This window comes from Pimephales promelas, chromosome 21, assembly GCF_988280905.1.
Source record: "Pimephales promelas chromosome 21, fPimPro1.hap1.1, whole genome shotgun sequence".
Classification (NCBI taxonomy): domain Eukaryota; kingdom Metazoa; phylum Chordata; class Actinopteri; order Cypriniformes; family Leuciscidae; genus Pimephales; species Pimephales promelas.
Genome location: NC_142789.1, coordinates 27,074,951 through 27,089,041, shown reverse-complemented (window position 1 = coordinate 27,089,041; position 14,091 = coordinate 27,074,951). Strand labels below are relative to the sequence as shown.

The 14,091-nt window shown below is 38.2% G+C and overlaps 1 protein-coding gene, 1 long non-coding RNA gene and 1 pseudogene across 2 annotated transcripts in view; 2 read left to right on the top strand and 1 right to left on the bottom strand.

Annotated features, from left to right (window-relative positions):
* Positions 1 to 14,091, top strand: part of LOC148970483 (uncharacterized) — a 97,006-nt gene that overhangs the window by 39,165 nt on the left and 43,750 nt on the right. The gene's annotated exons all lie outside the window — the stretch shown is intronic.
* The window catches only part of cdk18 (cyclin dependent kinase 18), a 59,384-nt gene that overhangs the window by 41,551 nt on the left and 3,742 nt on the right, over positions 1 to 14,091 (bottom strand). The gene's annotated exons all lie outside the window — the stretch shown is intronic.
* Positions 3,109 to 14,091, top strand: part of LOC148970484 (uncharacterized) — a 37,505-nt pseudogene continuing 26,522 nt past the window's right edge.

The following is a 14,091-nucleotide window of genomic DNA, read 5'->3' as shown; positions in this document are numbered from 1 at the left end:
GGGGTGAACTATCCCTTTAACTGTACCATGTTAACCAGCAAAACTTTGACCCCAAACGTGTGTTTTATTGAACAAAATCAAACGATTAACATCACTAAGATCTTAGACTTCAAAACCGTTCAGATTCAAAGGACAGAATATTAATATGATTTTTAAAGATCTCAGCATCTTATAGCTTCCTATAGCATTAACCACACACGGCTGAAATATTTTATTGATATTCTCTCCCACTTCCATATTCACTCTGATTGAATCCAAAACCTCATCTGAGTGTAATTACGTCTCAAACTCCAGGGACCCTCCAAAGATGTGAGGGTGTCATAAGCAGATGTTAACCGAATCATCCGGAGAGGTGACCTTATATTCTCTGTCAAACTCATGTGGCGGCTGTTTTTTTCCGTCTGGCATTTATTCTAATTCTTATCCTGAAGAAGAATTTCGTCTCTCTAATGCTGATAAAACGTAGTTTGCATTCGTCTGACTTTACCAGTGTGCTGCCCACTTACTTACTCTCAAAGATGCTTCATGTACTTAAATTCACAGCCTTCTCGTTTCATTTGACCGACCCTGTCCATCAGCCACACCGCCTCGCTGCCTTTGCATTAGCTACGTGCCTCAGCTCTGCGGGGATTGCTGTGACTCAAAATAGAGACACCTATCCTCCGTCGTGATGCGATCGTCTGAAGACGCCGGAGGAATTCTCAGCGTGACTCATTCGGCGCTCTGTACACACTACTTTCAGTGGGGATGTGACTTCTCTTCGGCAGGGAATCTATTAATAAGGTTTTTTTCATTTGGTCGGTGGGCTGATGGCATATGGAGGCTGACGGACTGTGTGTTCCTGGAGTGGGCTGCTTTCTGTTGATCTGAGACACCACAGACCGAAAGTACTTAAAGAATAACTGGTGATGGTGTGCTGGTCACCTCTTGTGTGCTGATGATTTGGCATTAGTCAAACAAACTGACATTTTCTAATGATTTGTTGGATATATTTACTTGCTTGCTTTAGGGTCAAGTCAAGAATTACTATTGCACAAACACCTTACTCAAATGAACCGGTCCTCTTCGGCATGTTTCTATGCAGTTGCTAGGGTCTTTTGAGTCTTCTGTCGTATGTTGCTATGTAGTTTCTAGGTTCAGGGTGTTTTGACTTAAGAATGTTGCTAGGTTATTGCAACACAACTCAAGGTCGCTGATATCTGGATTTCATGTTCATGTAATCAAGCCTTAATCTAAATTTCATAAACCAGCAGATTATAATTGCTTGACTCAAATTGCCTATAATCCACTTGAATAATGGTCAGTTGTGTAGGCTCAATACCATCATCAGAATTAAAACGTCATTGACGTCGTGAGATATGGTGACTGTGGGGGACATTTTAGTGAACAGTGTCATGTTCAAGAAACCAATTTGAAATGATTCGAGCTTTGTGACATGGTGCATTATCCTACTGGAAGTAGCCATCAGAGGATGGGGACATGGTGGCCATAAAGGGATGGACATGGTCACAAACAAAGCTCAGGTAGGCCGTGGCATTTAAATGATGCCCAATTGAGACTAAGGGGCCTAAAGTGTGGCAAGAAAACATCCCCCACACCATTACACCACCACCACCAGCCTGCACAGTGGTAACAAGGCATGATGGATCCATGTTCTCATTCTGTTTACGCCAAATTCTGACTCTGAATGTCTCAACAGAAATCGAGACTCATCAGACCAGGCAACATTTTTCCAGTCTTCAACTGTCCAATTTTGGTGAGCTCTTGCGAATTGTTGCCTCTTTTTCCTATTTTAGTGGAGATGAGTGGTACCCGTTGGGGTCTTTTGCTGTTGTAGCCCATCCGCCTCAAGGTTGTGTGTGTTGTGGCTTCACAAATGCTTTGCTGAATACCTCGGTTGTAACGAGTGGTTATTTCAGTCAAAAGTCAGCTTGACCATCAGCTTGAATCAGTCGGCCCATTCTCCTCTGACCTCTAGCATCAACAAAGCATTTTCACCCACAGGACTGCCACATACTGGATGTTTTTCCCTTATCACACCATTCTTTGTAAACCCTAGAAATGGTTGTGCGTGAAAAACCCAGTAACTGAGCAGATTGTGAAATACTGGCACCAACAACCATGCCACGCTCAAAATTGCCTAAATCACCTTTCTTTCCCATTCTGACATTCAGTTTGGAGTTCAGGAGATTGTCTTGACCAGGACCACACCCTTAAATGCATTGAAGCAACTGCCATGTGATTGGTTGATTAGATAATTTCATTAATGAGAAATTGAACAGGTGTTCCTAATAATCCCACAAAATAATGGGGTAGTGCATTTGTCGCTGAGTCATTGCCAATACCATCTCAAATAGCCTGTGCTTAGCACTTCATCTTTAATAACATGAGATTTTGACCAAATGACAAAAAAGAGTGCCCACATAAATAGCTACAGTAAACTTTATAACCCATAAGTTGAAGAAAACGTGATGCAATGCACTTACTACATCAGATGCGGCCGTTCTAATGAGCTTTGTTTTGGTAAAATGTTAATAATATAATGACTCATGCAAGTGTCCCACCATATATAAAGCCATAATATCAACTTTGACGTGTTTAATTGTGTGTTTTTTTTAAATATGTGTTATCTATTTCCTGAAATGTTGTATTTTTGCATACAGTATGTGAGGTTTCCGCCTGATAGTGAAGTTATGCAGGTGTCTTGAATGAAATGAGTAAATTCCATTTGCTCCCATTAGATATTAACCCCAGTATTTATGAAAGTATAATGATATTCATTCTGATCTTGTAATATAAGCTTCTGTAGGGCATGTTTTGCATGCAACCATGCTCTCTTTATGGCTGACTTTAGTCTGATCTGACCCTCAAGCTAACATTGGGATAATGACAGACGTATCATATCAGAATCACATCCTATTGTTTTTATAATCACATTGTTTGCCCTACCTCTCATTCCAGCTATTCTGTTTCTCATTACGTAATCTTCCCACTGTCACATCCATCTCTGCTTACATTCCCCTAATGTAGAGCCCTTAATTGAGTACTGCACTGTTAGCAAAGCTGCAGTCTGATACAGTATGTGTTGACCTTTGAATGAGTCTGTGGATGTCTGAACCAGCGAGGAACAGCTGTGCTCGCCAGCCCTCCACCCAAACTCCCCTGCTGTCCTTGACTCCCTCTCTCCATCTCCTGGCAGACGCCAAGATCAAAGATGGCATTAACATTGGTGAGGTGTGCAAAGACACTGAATGTTTAACCTCTCTGTCTGTGCGCAACGAAACCAGCCGCACAAGGCAGATAAAAGTTTGACATTTCCTGAAGAACATGTAGAGATGGGTAAAAAAATACAGATTTCTCGATTTCAATCGATTTTCAATTTTGAAGAACCAATATTGATTCTCCCATCCATTATATCTCAATAAGCTTTGGGCTTTGTTACTTTCTGATATTGAACAGAAACTGTGTTCGAAATATACCCTCACTGTAAAAATGAATGCGCTTTATCTAACCAAAAAATTGTGGCAACTGATTACAAGCAATATTATTAATTCAATTTAACAATAGAATTGAGTAATAATTAATCAAATTAATTCCTTAAAAGTTAACCATTTAAAATGAGTAATAAAAGAAGTACATTTAAGTCACCATTATGGTGATCAGTGTTTGTTTTAGGTTTGTTTTAAAATGATGGTTTTCTCCTTCAGTGATTCTGCTTATTAACATCAAGTGTCTTCAATGTTGGCAATATAAAATAAAGAGTTCTTAACCCTCTGGGGTTGTTCGGCCCAAGTGGACCCGAAGAATTTAAATACGAAATGGTCCGAAATTTGGTGACTTTGTTGGTATTTGATATGAACACCCCCAAAAATTGGGGACAGGATGTGAATAGTCTAAGTGGTTGTAAAAAAAATAGTCACACTTGGGGTGTTCGGGTCCAAATGGACCCGCATAGAAAATGAATGGGAAATTGGCAAAAATGTGAAAATACTGAGTTTTTTTGTGCGTACAATCTACAAATCAGCCACGATCTTGAAAAAAAGCACACAACAGTGAAGGGGTGAATCTCTAAAAATGCTTTTATTAGGCCTAGGCTTGACTCTAAAATGAAATACAGCTTTAAAAAAAAAAAAAGAAAAGAAAATTTTAAATATTTTTTCTATTATGTTCAATGGGGGGACATTTTGTCATAATTATTGCATTAATACTAATTATATTTTTTTTTTATTTTTGAAATTTTCTCAAAACACCAAAAAAAGAAAAAAAGAAAAAATATTATAAAAAACGAGTAAAAAAAAATATCATGATTTTTTTTTTTTTAAATATGAATTCCGCCCTTTGGGTCCATTTGGACCCGAACACCCCGAGTGTGACTCTGAAACGAACAACCCCAGAGGGTTAATTAATCTTTGACGTCTGTCTGTTATTCAGATATTTTAGTTTAATTAATTAATTATCACTCAATTCTAATTTGTTGAATTTAATTAATAATATTGTTTGTAATCTGTTGCCACAATTTTATTGATTAGATAAAGCATATTCATTTTTACAGTGTATCCCTTAAATTACTCCACTAATATAGTCTACTTGATGGAGCGAATAAAAACGAGTGAGTGAATTGATGTAGCCATTGAGTCTACATCGGTTGTAACACCTCATTATTGTGGGATTGAATGTCCACTATGATTTTGGACACCACTACAAATGGCTGTCCTTTCAAATAGTGCCTTATTTAAGGGTATTGGGGACGATTTCGGGCACAGCAAAAGTCTTAGCTGTCAACTTTATTACGAAATTCAAACAATAATTTGCCGCTCTTCAATGTGGCTTAACAAATCGCTGTTGCCGCCTTAGATCAAGTGAAGCGGAGCGCATGTGAACCGATCATCTCTTCCGCTTTATATTTACAACACAAACATCTGAGGGTATGTTGAAAAGACACATTACAACTTACTAAAATCTGTATCATGTCCCATGTAATCACTCAAGCGCGGAAAGATGTCAATAAATCAGCTTGTAAACAATGTCACGTAATGCCTCAGAACAGCAAATTTCCAAAAACTCAGCTAGAGAGCATTTTGCTCAATATATGCACCTATATTGCATACTTGTAGTATTTTACCTAATCTGTTCTTCAATATTTAATGTGTTTGAATAAATACTTCATGTTTATCCATTATCATTTACTTAACCCTCATGTCTTTCCTGACTTTCTTATATAGAAGGCGTGCTATTTGGAAGAACCAAACTGATTTCTATTTCTATTTTATGTTCAAATTATGACAGAACGTTATTTCTTCCTTTAAGTATCGGTGATGTTCTTTTTTATTTTTGTCTGTTTACACTAAGTCAGCCTGTCAGGCTGTCAGTAATTAATCTGTCTTTAGAAAATAGCGAACATAAAAGAGACACTTTGATTTGATCTACCTTTTTCACTAACTTTCCAAAGCTGCTTAATTGCTCATTGCCAGGAATGCATTCCAGATCAGGATGCGCCCCATTTGTCTTCTTTGCAGACTACAGATCTGGCTCAACATGAATCAAAGAGCACACACTGGCAGGCCGTGCACCCGGCCAAAAAGCCAATATCCACGCAGGTCTCATTCAAGGCCCCGCATACACAACGAAAACTTGCAACCAGAACCCCCGCATGGCGAAAACGCACCGAAAAACATAGCCTAATTTAGTTTTTCTATAAACCGTACACTCTGCGGGGTATGGCGGGTTTTGATTGGGAACACGACTTGCCACATGAAAAGATGTGAGAAAATAATGAGAAGATTCTGATCTCTCTGACAGAGCTTGGCCGTCCCGTCTCTGGCTCGCCATCATCAAATGGCATCTGCTCTCGTTCTCGTGCCAGATCAACTTGGCCCTCGGCTCAGAGCGGGAAAACCCATCATTTGGCAGCGGGAAGCCCTTGATGGTGCAACAGTGATGTCTCAAGCTGCTTTCTCTACGGTAGTGTGTCAGGACAATTCGCCTTTTTCTGCATCCGTCCAAACTAGAGAGAAAACATGAAGGCGTTTTTTTGATTCATCTGCCTATTAGATTCCCGCGTACGCCCGCGAGTGACAATCGGATGGCGTTTGATTCTGGGTTTGCCCTCCCCAAAGATTCCCTCCAAACCCAAGGTCATCCTCATGTGCCCATTATTAAAAGAATGGAGATCAAATCTAGTTGCAAGTCTGGTTATTGGATGTGTAAGGAAACTTTTCAAGCATCCAAACACCCTGCAGAGATTGTTTGTGACATTAAAGCCAATGATTTTTTTTCTCCCATCTGGCTTTGCTGCTGCAATTACAGCACTGGCATTACTGCACAGATGTCCATCTACCGAGTCCATTTATTGAACAATGAGAAAACAACATGACATTTGCCTTTGGCGAACACGGCTAAGCCCTCCAGTGGAGTGGCGTCAGAGCATTGTGGAGGCTGACTGACGTACAGAGAGGGAAATCATTTCACCTACACTTTAATTGATGCTTAGGCGCCCGTGGGTTCAGTTCATTCAAAACTGCACTTGATCAAATGCTAGTTTTTTTGTCTAGGATGAGAGCATGCAGAGACGGCCACAAGGAGACCTCTGAGAGCAGCTGGTGGTGCTGAATATTGTGATTTGATTTGAAGGTGAAAAAGGATATCCCTCTTTTCATGCACAAAGAAAAAAAACAGCTTGTTGCGTGTAATTGTATGGTGTAAATGTCACTGTTAATCAACAGTAGCATTGCAGTTGTCATTTTCAACTTTTCGTGAAGAACCTGGGTTTTGATTTGGGAAAACACACACACACACACACAGAATATTTCCTTGAAAGTTTTCTTTTAGTGCTATTATTGTTTTTGGCTTGTTCACTGGGTGGTTTGTAAGGCACTTTGATATCATTTTTTTAATTGGTTTTCAACAACATTGAATTCTAGTTATTGTGTTTTGATGCACATTGTATCTCCACCATATTGGTTAACAGTTGATATTAGTTTTTAATTTATAGATTTATTAATAATTTTTGGTTTAATTTATTTGTATTTTGGATGATATAGAATATTCACTTTGTATGCTCATTTCTCCCTGTTTAAAATGCTCATTTAAATTGAATCTTAAATCACTTTAATGATAATTTAATGACAACATTAAGCATTTGCAGATTTAAAAATAAATAGAAAATATTATAGAATATTATAATATTGTGATTTCTAATTTAACTTATAGAATTTACAATGTATTATTTATTTATTTATTATTTTTTTATATTTATTTTATTTATTATAATATATTATATATTTATTTATATAAAAATATGCACATTTAGATATATTTATTAAGATTTAATATCAGCAATTTATTTGGTTATCAGCAATAACATCATAATAATGAATGGCTTATGATTATCAGACAGAATTTTAATATTTGTGTATTTGTGAAGATTTTTTTTGTTTTACATGTAATTAATTCAGTAAAGAATTGTGTACAATATTATTTTATTTATAAGACATTTAATGTATGATTTGTCCTCGACATAGTACACACTGCAGCTTTTCTAGAAAACAACTCATCCAGAAATAATAATTATATTTTGTACGAACCCCTTGAATGTGTAAAAAGATGACCTAGATCCTCTTTTAGACGCCCAGGGGGATCGACTGAGTCCTTTCATCCAGAAGTTCACCCCTGTAATGTCGTCTCAGGAGGAATAAAGGTGCTGCTCCAGTAAAGGGAAACATCAGGTGCTCATTGCCGCTTACATTGGCTCTTATATACGGTATTACAAGACTGTTGCCACAATTTGTTGAGACAATGGTGTTAAAAATCGTAAAACCATTCAGGCCTGAAATTGTGGGGCTGTTTTGAAAGTTGATAATGAAAGTAAAAGCCAGCAACAGATAATGACATGTTTTTCCTCTAGATTTGCCAGTATTCTGAGTAAAATGAGTGAAAACAATGGCAATTTGGAGCAGACGTGTAATTTAGCCTTGCTGTTGTGTGAGTTAAATCAGTAAAGCGAGGAATGAACTACGTAGGGATAGTGTCTCAGCGGCATTGGTGTTAGTTTTGAGGGAAGTCTTGAGGACACAGTGGAAGTCACAGTAAACAGGACAGATAAATGAGAATCGATTCATGATCTTTCTCTATATTAAAAAACAATGTCTTAGGGTGCTTTCACACCTGCCTCATTTAGTTCGATTGAATTTCACTAAAGTGCGGTTCGTTTGGACAGGTGTGAAGGCAGCATTCGCACTCGGGTGCACCAAAAGCGGACCAAACAAGCGAGGTGGTCTCGGTACGCTTTCAAACTAACCCTGGAGCGGTTCGTTTGTGGTGAGAACGTGATCCGAGCTTGAAAAGACCCAACTGCCAAATAACTGCGCATTTTTGGACTAAAATGATTATTTACAATGGTGTGAATAAGTTTGGACACCCATGCTAAAGTTGCCTAAAAAGAGGAATAAAAAATCATCTTTTCGATATGTATCTTAATGCCTTAATTAGAAAAATGAGGAAAACTCCAACCTTAAGGACACAAATTTTCTTTGTGAATGAATAATGTATCATAAATAAATAAATAAATAAATAAATGTTTTTCCTTAAAATACAGGGTGCATACATAAGTCAGGACAGACCTATGTTAAATTCCCATAGAGTCAGGCAGATTTTTATTTTTAAAAGCCAGTTATTTCATGGATCCAGGATAATATGCATCCTGATAAAGTTCCCTTGGCCTTTGGGATTAAAATATCCCCACACCTTCCACCACACCTAGACCTTTCAATGCAAATCAAACCAGCTATTAGGCTAACTGAAGTAAAACCATGCCAATCTCAAGGCATGGTGAATGGTGTGTGATTTGCCGGCAGATTTGCTCTGAAAGGTACTGTAGTCAAGAGCTCATTCAAGCCCATTTCCAATCCGTCGAAATCGAGGCACCAATCAGAAACGTTGGGGCGGGCTTTACACGATGACGTCAGCACTGGGATTTTGAAGCACATTTGTAGCCTACATTACAAAGATGGATGCCGTCATCGAACATCACTCGTTCGAATCATCTATTGCATGTGTTTTAAGCGATTTGAACGTTTCCTTTTTGTTAAAAACCGAGCAAAGAACAACCGCTCTGCATACGTCATCTCCTTCATCGCTCTGATTGGTTTTAGGCCTATCCACGACGTCTGTTGTTGACGCCCCTCTGGAAATGATTCACTTTGCCAGACCATAACTCGGTTACGACTGAGAATGGTCTAGTTTTAAGCAGGCTAGCTGTCTAGGTGAAACAATTGAGATATTGACAAAATGTCATGTGTGATTTGTCTTTCCCATGGGTGATTCTAAAGATAACTTTCACATGCAGTACATTTACGTTTATCTTATTGAACGTATTAATTTAGCCTACCTGTCCATCAGAAGATTCATGTCCATCATCTCAAGATGGTTTGCCTCTGCAATAATGCTTTAATGGCTGCATTAGGATGTAACCCAGATTTTCAATTCTGACTCAAACCCAAACCACATAAAGACAAGCCGCGCTCAGTCCTGCGGTCAGATTAGTTTACGCCTCAGTGACAGAAGCGCTCGTTCAAATCATGCTTCAGTGCGGTTTTACAACTCGCAATATGCCAGCACAACGTTGCCCTTGTTTCTCAGAATGACATCCCTACAAGCGATTACACTGAATTCCAGATCCCACTAAAGCCTGTTCTTTTAGGAAGCCAAAACAAAACCTGAGTAAAGCAGTTATTTTTGTACTTTTTTAACTATTAACGTGATACTTTACTTGTGTTTTCAGATCAGAGATACAGACATACATGTTGTAATTTTCACCTTAAATGAGCTATGGATGAGAGAAGTTTATTTTCCTCAATGTGTGTCTTTTTATGACATTGATTTAATGACTCTTATGAATCTGGAGCAGTCTCAAACTCACAAATATATTGGAATCACTCGCTAAACTGTGAGTCATTTTTGGCCAATTAATGTTTGATAGGGATACTTCACCCAAAAATTAAAATTTTGTCATTTACTCACCCTGATATGTCAATCCAAACCCGTTTATCTTCGAAACACAAATGAAGGTCTTTTTTAATGAAAAGAGCTTTCAGATTTCATTCTCATGAATGAAACAGCATGTTTGAGCTTCTGTAAGAACCAATGAGGTTCATTCTCATTCATCAAACCAGTTCGTTGAGCTTCTGTTTGTTTGCTGATCAATCTTTATATAATGTGAATAAAAGCCTAAATTAAATCTGTTCATCATATAAAGCGATCAAGTCTCTTCAGAAAATTTGGACTGAAAAGATCATTGAAAAGATCTTAATTTATGTTCGGAAGATCAACGAAAGTCTTACGGATTTGGAACGACATGAGGGTGAGTAAATTTAATCTATGGGCTATATGCACGGCACGCATAAGTTCCGCATTTGACATAAGGATGCTCGTCCATTTCCGGTTGTGTTGATTAAAGCGGAGGAAAACCGGAGAAAACGGGATTATGGCAGAGTCTTCAATATTTACTGTCCTCCCGTCTTTGAAACGAAACGTACATACGTTTAGATGTAATTTTATATATAGTTATGTTTATTTAATATAATTTTAAAAAGAAGCATAAACACAACGAGGGGTGTCTGTTTTATCTGTTTTTGTGACTAACATTTCATTAGTATAACCATGGAGTATAAAATTCAATATAAATTCTCGGTATTGCATTGGACTCTACTGTATGATCGGCGGAAGTTATCGAGCATCCTTAATCCTTCACCGGAAATAACGCCGTGCATAGAGCCCATTAGTGATTGTTCACTAGTCAACATGTAGTTAAAGATACACAACACTTTTGTTTAAAAAAAGTGTTATATAAATAGTACAGGCTATTGTTTAGTATAGTTAGGTACAATTAAACAAAACTTTGCTTCTGAACTGCCGTCTATAGTGAGAGATTATGTTATTTGACAACTCCAGTCATTTGGTTCCTAAACATTTCATTTTGGGGGCCAGTGGTTCTCTCGTCATGTTATTATAAGGAGCCAATGGTTATTTGAATGCATTGTAACTCGTCCAGCCCCAGCGGTTGTGAAATTGAGACGTTCCCCTTAAGACGGATGACGACACCTCAAATGCGTATCGCCCCGATACAATATTCCTGCCTGTCAAGCTATAAAATCATACGACTAAACTAAGATAAATGGGTTCCAAGGACACAAAGACAGCTTAATATTTGGCCAAGCCGAAAATGGCATGACAGGAAGGGCCATTTGTCATTGCCTTTGGCTTCACGGCATGTGTGGACATAGATAAAGATGCATGTTACTTTGACTGCCACATTAGACTGTCTTTTTCAGAAAGGAGCGAGCTGTGAATGATGCATTAGTAATGCTGTTAGTGCTGGTGTCATATAATTTTCCTTCATTTTCTCGGACGCTTTTCATTACTTGAGTAAACACTTGACTTCAAAATGCACACAAATCTGGGGGAGGGAGTGATCATATATTTTTAGAAAGCCTACCAGCAGTAAAAAGCAATAAAAACGACCTTTGTTTTCACTGTCCGCGTCATTATGACCGACGCCAGAGATGCCTTGTTTCACTACAAGAAGCTCTTTCTTTAGTTATGTAGATGCACAAACAACAAAAAAAAAAGAAATGTTCTGGCGTCAAGCTAAAACAATGGCTCTAGTGTTCCTCTTATTTAAAAAAGACATAACAAAACAGAACTGGCAACTATCAGCTAAACATCTTTAATAGTCGTGCTAGTGTTCGTTCAGCTGCCTCACAATAACGTGAAAAGAAACTGAGCCTGGTGAGAAAGAACAAACTGTGATTTTTATCAAGACTACATGGTCATTTTGTCGCTCCTTAGATGCATTGAGTTTCTACCCTCCCGCTGTGACGATTGCTAGCAGGCATTATCAAAATCTTTAGCGATCCATAAATACAGTACTTTACTTGAGTTTGACATATAGAGGTCAATATGTTGCCCTTTTATGAGTAAAACTGGATTAACTTGAAATGTTGGGCAACATTTCCTTCCTTTATTTACTGCAAACAGCAGGTTAGCTACTGTAAACATGACAGGGAATCAGCTAGTCTGAGGCACATGAATGCTAGTGTTTTTGCTAAGCTAGCAGAGACTTTATCTTATGTTTGATTGATTTATGCTCACTGGTTGCCATTTCATATTTCAGGGGGGCTTAATAGTGTTTTGGGTTATGTTTTATGTGTCTGTGTTTCTCCTCAAATTTCCTAGACATGCTTTTTAAGGCTAAAGCTATTACAAAAATGGATGTGAAAATTAGCTCCGATAACTTGGTCTTGGAATCTCATGAAAAATGTTTGAGTTTATTTCGAGATCGTTGACTTTTGATTTCAGACTTCTGAAATGAGAGATGCATGATTCCTGTGTATTATATTTTTATGTGAGTTCTACAATCTTGTTTAAAATAGGCTATATTTATATATCAGGACTTATGAGGGGACATAAATTTGGGATTTTTCTTTCCTGACACCAAAACTAAACAATGAGGCTGTCAGTGCTAGACGGAGTCTGTTCAAGCACAGAAAATCGAGCTATACAGCTAAATGGCTGGCTAATTATGAATAATGGATATGTCCTGTGGAACTGATTTCTAGAAGATATGACCAATAAATAGCCTCAACGAGATATGATTAATAGAAATGAAAGTGTTGACGGGCTAACTACCTCCGCTCCGCTGGGTGACTAGCTCGGTTTGCACTGTAGGTGGCACATCTTCACCCTGATATTCACAGAGAAAAGACTGAACTGAGAACAGTTCATGCCAAAATGAAAGACTTGAACAGGGAAGTTAAATGAACACAAACAGCCACATGCAACACATGGGGAAATATATCATGACTAACATGATTAGTGTTCGTCTATTATTACAGGTCTTATGAGTCACCATGATACGAGTCATGACACATTCCAGACCTACAAAGGCTAACATTACATGCATCTGAAGCCAAATCTTGACTAACAGTTTATCTAAAAGTGTTGGTGTTGCTTTGCTAAGCTAACCTAATAGATTAGCCAAGTGGTTTTTATATGCTGTTGCTATGTGGTTGCTAGTCTGTTCTGAGTGTTTTTTGTTGCTATGCGGGTGACGGTCCGTTCTGAGTGGTTTGTGCATTGCTGTGTGGTTGCTAGGGTATTCTGAGTGATTTTTAGTGTGTCACTTGATTGCTTGGGTATTCTGCATCATTTGTTTGTTTCTGAGGTATTAGAGTGTTATTGTAGGGTTTTTTTGCACTTACGCAGTTGCTCGGGTGTTGTAAGATGGTTTTTGAAGCATTGCTAGACCTTTGCATGGGCGTTCTGAGTGGTTTTTAATGTTTGACTTGGGAAATACCATTAATAAGCCTATCCCTCAGATCATTCCTATTATTGAAAGAACTCCTGCAACAGAGAATAAATTTGTTCTGCCGCAAAAGCAGCTCTGGCATACATGCTAAGCTGATGTGTATGCATGTATAGCCAGTTCTAAAATACACTCTTAGAAGAAAAGGTTCTATATAGAACCTGAAAAGGTTCTATCAGCGCTACGTATTTGCAACCCCTAAAAGGTTCTATACACTCTTAAAAAAAGGGTTCCTCTGGGTTCTATATAGAACCGTGGGGTTCCATACTTGGCCAATAGAACCTTTTACCAAAAAAAATTGGTTCTATATAGAACCATTTTGGAATTCCACATTTGAAGTGGGGGATGGAACCATTTCTGGTTCTAAATAGAAGAGTGGGCCAACCTTTGTCACCTGGTGCCATATACTATAAAGGTTATTAATTAGGGTTTAATCATTTTTCTAGCAGCACACCATTAGTCTCCTGTAATCACTCACAGGTTTATACTGATGTCATCAGAGCTCTGAAGCAACGCTTGATCAATAAGCACTCCTCCTATCAGTTATTTCTAGTAAATCAATCGGTGCCCTATAGAGACTTTAAACACCATAATTAGTCTGTGCAGATCAATAGTGTATCTCTCTTTTTCTCTCACTCTTCCTCTCCCTGACTGTTCTGAGTGTGACTTGCAAAGTGGGGAGAGGTTTGAATCTTACAAAAGAAGTCAAAACAGAAGGATATGCGGGAGTT